At 35.3% G+C, this 5,554-nt stretch overlaps 1 pseudogene; it reads right to left on the reverse strand.

Annotated features, from left to right (window-relative positions):
- Positions 1 to 330: 330 nt before the first annotated feature.
- Positions 331 to 585, reverse strand: LOC101092917 (annotated as a pseudogene).
- Between the last annotated feature and the right edge of the window lie 4,969 nt (positions 586 to 5,554).

Raw genomic sequence — 5,554 nt, forward strand, 5'->3', positions numbered from 1 at the left:
AAAAGTGGAGAGGAGACAAAGAGTTTACAGAACTAATGCAGAGACATTGAGAGCCTTAAGAAAAGTCTGAGGACCTTGACAAAGAGGCTGTTGGCTCTGAAAACCTCAAATACATTGACAAATAGTTCTACAAAATGTTACTTAAAACTAAAATGCCTAATGTTGTTTCCAAGTGTTTCTCTGGACTTCTCCCCACATCACAAACCAACGTACATGGCTGAACCCAAAGGCCATGCTTTTAAAAACAGAAAAACTAGAGTAAGCCTTGTTGCTCTTTAAGGATAAGGAATCAAACTGAGGCTGCTGGGACACTTCCCACTTAGATCAGTGCTATGTAAAGCAACTTCCCAGCAGAAACATGGTATAGTTCCAGGTGAGGGTCTCACCTTTTTTCATCCATGATTCAATGTACTTTATTCTCCATTAGAGGGCTGTCAATTTATCATTTAGTGTTACAAGTCTTGAAGGACAACAGATATAAAACAAGTTGAGAAAGTCCATGACTTTCTTGATGAACTCAATGTACTCATTGTCCACCCTGTCCTGGTGAATCTCCCCCAGCACCAGATCCTCTTGACCCACCATGACTGTCCTCTAAGGAAGAGACACTGTTCCAAGCTTTTTCTGTTCAGCTCTTTGTCAGCCTTTTTGCCCCCAACTAATATTGCCGCCTCCAAAACCTCCAATGTTTAACATTGCCACTGATACTTTTTTTGATAAATGCCCAGGATAAGCTCTTTAACACTGTGTGAGTTCTGTGTAAGATCAAATAAAGAAAAGCCCTTTGAGAGGATGTTCTCTGGGAGCTGTTATTGATACCAAATAATAATTCTCTTGGAATAGGATATTTTTGGGTTCCAAACACATTTTGACTTATCTAGCAGTTGTGAGTCTGTTTAATTTCACAGACATTATAATTTCAAAGTTAGTGGATTTCAAGGCCACTGTGGAGCTGGTAAAAGTGGTATGAAAATGGAGCAAGATAAAACTGTCAAAAAGCTCATTGTTCTTACCAATATTTAGCTGCATTTCTTGAATTAGTACTCCTCACATTACTGTAAGCCTTTGGTCATTTTAAGAGTTCTGACAAAATTCATTTTGACAATTTTCCCCAGTGTTCTTGTTTCATTTTTTGGAAGATTAGATTGTAGGATGTCCTTATTCCACCGTTTTGGAATGTTCACAATACATAGAAATCTAAGATTCAGAAGTCATTTCTCTTATACTTTGGGCCAGTGATAAGAGTGGCAGTCCTGATAATCTCTGAATTGCCTTCAGAGTAATTTATTTATTTCCTTGAATAACAGATCCTGGCTTCTGTTTAGATGGTTCATCCATACTAATCAGCTTATGAACTGTTTACTTGCCCAAACGTTTAGTGTATATTTCCTGTTTTAAATGTAAGTGCTTGTTTTCATTCTTGTTATTTAACATACAACATTATATTAGGTTAGTTTTAATTCTTCTTATTTAACATTCAGCATTATATTATGTTTGAGTGTACAATATGATAATTCAACACTTCCATACATCACCTCGTATTCATGACAAATGCACTCCTTAATTCCCTTCAAATATTAACCCATCCCCCACACTTTTCCCCTCTGGTAACCATCAGAATGTTCTCTAGAAGTAAGAGTCTGTTTCCTGATTTCTCTCTCTCTCTCTCTCTCTCTCTCTCTCACACACACTTTCTATTAAGATTTTGTTTATGTTTTAAGTAAACTATACACCCAACAGGGGGCACAAACTTACAACCCTAAGATCAAGAGTCACATGCTCTAAAACTGAGTGAGCCAAATGCGCCCCTCTCTCCTATTTACATTGCTTGTTTGTTTTATCTCATAAATTACACATATGAATGAAATCATATGGTATTTGTCTTTCTCTAACTGACTTAGCATAATACTCTAGATAAATCCATGTCATTGTAAATGGCACCATCTCATTCTTTTTTTATAACTGAGTGGTATTCCATTGCGTGTACATACATACCACTTCTTTATCCATTCATTAATTGATTGATGGACACTTCGAATATTTTCATATCTTGGCTATTGTAAATAATGCCGCTATGGGGTGCATGCACCCGTTTGAATTAGTGTTCTTGTTTTGTTTACATAAATACCCAGTAGTACAATTACTATATGGTAAGGTAGTTCTATTTTTTTTTAATTTTTCAGTGTTTATTTATTTTTGAGAAAGAGAGAGATAGTGCATGAGCTAGGGAGGGGCAGAGAGAGAGAGAGGGAGACACAGAATCCAAAGCAGCCTCCAGGCTCTGAGCTGTCAGCACAGAGCCCAATGCAGGGCTCGAACTCATGAACCATGAGATCATGACCTGAGCCAAAATTGAATGCTCAACCGACTGAGCTACCCAAGCGCCCCAAAGCAGTTCTATTTTTAACTTTTTGAGGAAACAATATTCCTACCAACAGTTTAAGAGGGATCCCCTTTTTCCACATTCTCTTTAACACCTGTTGTTTCTTCTGTTCTGTCATTTTGACAGGTGTGAGGCGATATCTCATTGTTGTTTTGATATGTATTTTCTTGATGATAAGTGATGCCGAGCATTGTTTCAAGTGTCTGCTGGCCATCTGTATATCTTCTTTGGAAAAATGTGTATTTATGTCCTCAGCACATTTTTCAATTGGAACACTGGTCTTTTTGGGTGTTGAGTTTGATAAGTTCTTTTTATATTTTGGATACTAACCCTTTATCCAACACGTCACTTGCAATTATCTTCTCTAATTCCATAGGCTGCTCTTTAGTTTTGTTGATTGTTTCCTTTGCTGTACAGAAGCTTTTTATTTTCATGTAGTCCCAATAGTTTATTTTTTATTTTGTTTCCCTTGCCTCAGGAGACATATCTAGAAAGAACTTGCTATGCCAATGTCAAAGAACTTACTGCCTATGTCCTCTTGTAGGACTTTTATAGTTTCAGGACTCAAATGCTCACTTCAGCAGCACATATACGATAGTTTCAGGACTCACACTAGTGTCATCCTTTTTGAATTAACACTTGTGTATGGTGTAAGAAAGTGGTCCAGTTTCATTCTTCTGCATGTCACCACCCAGTTTTCCCACCACCATTTGTTGAAGTATCTGTCTTTTTCCCATTGTAGCTTGAAATTTGGAGTTGTGATGCCTCCAGTTTTTTTTCTTTCAGGATTGCTTTTGCTATTCGAGGTCTTTTGTGGTTCCATACAAATTTTAGGATTTTTTGTTTCAGCTTTGCAAAAAATACAGTATTTAGGTAGGGATTGCATTAAATGTTTAGATTGTTTTGGGCAGGATAGACACTTTAACAATATTTGTTCTTCCAATTCATAAGAATGGAATTTCTTTGTATTTCTTTCTGTCCACTTTAATTTCTTTCATCACTGTTTTTAATTTTCAGAGTACAGGACCTTCTCCTCTTTGGTTAGGTTTACTCCTATGTAATGTATGCGACTTGGGTATAATTGTAAATGGGACTGATTCTTTAATTTCTTTTTTCTGTTGCTTCATTATTGATGTATTGAAATGAAGCAGATTAGTGTACCTTGATTTTGTATCCTGAGACTTTAATTAATTTGTGTATCAGTTCTACCAGTTTTTTGGTAGAGTCCTTTGGGTTTTCTATATAGAGTACAATGTCATCAGCAATTAGTGAAATTTTTACTTCTTCTTTGCCTATGAGGATGCTTTTCATTTCTTTTTGTTGTCTAATTGCTGTGGCTAGGACTTCCGGTACTAGGAATTTATCCATTTCTTCCAGGTTGTCCAATTTGCTGGCATATAGTTTTTCATAATAGTCTCTTATAATTTTTTTCTGTTCCTGTGATTTTTGTTTTTATTTGCCCTCTTATATTTGTGATTTTATTTATCTGGATCCTTTCTCTTTTTTTTGGTAAGTCTGGCTAGTGGTTTATCAATTTTATTAATAGTTTCAAAGAACCAGTTCCTGGTTTCATTGAACTGTACTCTTGTTTATTTTAGTTTCTGTATCATGCATTTCTACTCTAATTTTCATTATTTACTTCTTTCCACTTGTCTTAGGCATTGTTTATTGTTCTTTGTCTAGCTTCTCTAGGTGCAAGGTTAGATTGTTTATTTGAAATTTTTCTTGCTTCATGAGGTAGAACTGTATTGCTATATACTTCCTTCTTAGGATTAGCTTTTCTGTATCCCAAAAGTTTTGGACTGCTGTGTTTTCATTTTCAATTGTTTCCATGTATTGTTAAAATTTATTCTTTGATTTCCTTCTTGACCTATTCATTATGTAGTACCATGTTAGTTGACCTCCAAGTTGTGATCTTTTCAGTTCTTTTTTCTTGTGTTTGGCTTCTGGTTTCAGTGTTGTGGTAGGAAATGTTGGTTGGTATGACTTCAACCTTCTTGTATTTGTTGAGGCCTATTTGTGGCATAATACGTGGTTCATTCTGAACCATGTTATGTGAGTACTTGAAAAGAATGTAAATTCTGTTGTTTTAGTGTGCAGTGTTCCGAATGTATCTGTTAAGTCCATCTGGTCTAGTGAGTCATTTAAAGCCAATGTTTCCTTGCTAATTTTCTATTCTGATGATCTTCCCATTTATTAAAGTGAAGTGTTAAAGTCCTCTACTGTTATCGCATTATTATTGATTATTCCTTTATGTTTGTTAATTGTTTTGTACACTTGGGTGTTACCATGCTGAAGGCATGGATATTTACAATTGTTAAATCTTCTTGAAATATCCCTTTATTATTATATAGCACCCTACTCTGTGTCTTCTTAAACTCTTTGTTTTCATGTTTAGGTCATCCAATATGAATATCGCTACTGTGGCTTCCTTTTGACATCCCTTTGCATGATAAATGCTTTCCCATACACTCACTTTCAATTTGCAGGTATATTTAGGCCTAAAACGAGTCTCTTGTATGCAGGATATAGATGGTCTTGTTTTTTATCCACTCTGACACACCATGTCTTTTGTTTGAAACATTTAGTCATTTACATTCTCAGTAATTATTGCTAGATATGTCTTTATTGCTATTATGTTACTTGGTTGTCTCTGGGATTTTCTGTAATCCTTTCTTGTCTTTCTCCCTTTCAGGTTTTGGAGATTTTCTTTAGTGATATATTTGGATTTGTCTCCCTTTATTCTTTGGATGTTTATTAATGGTTTTTGAATAATGGTTACCATCAGGTTTCTATATAAACTATTCTGCAAATAGAAGCCTATATTAAGTTGATTATTAATTTTGAACCCATGATTTTCTCCTCTTCTCTTCACATTTTAGGTATATGTTATTATATTTTATACCCTTTTTTTGTGAGTTCCTTGACTGATTTTTTACAGAAGTATTCATTTGTACTATTGTTTTTCCTGCTTTTATACTGTCACTTTTGGACTCTCCATTCTTTTTTAAAAAGTTTATTTATTTTGAGAGAGAGAGAAAGAGGAGCAGGGGGAGGGGCATAGAGAGGGAAGAGAGAATTACAAGCAAGTTTCATGTTGCCAGCATAGAATCGAACATAGGGCTCTAACTCATGAACTGTGAAAACATGACCTGAGCTGAAATCAAGAGT

This window comes from Felis catus, chromosome X (genome assembly GCF_018350175.1).
Source record: "Felis catus isolate Fca126 chromosome X, F.catus_Fca126_mat1.0, whole genome shotgun sequence".
Taxonomy (NCBI): domain Eukaryota; kingdom Metazoa; phylum Chordata; class Mammalia; order Carnivora; family Felidae; genus Felis; species Felis catus.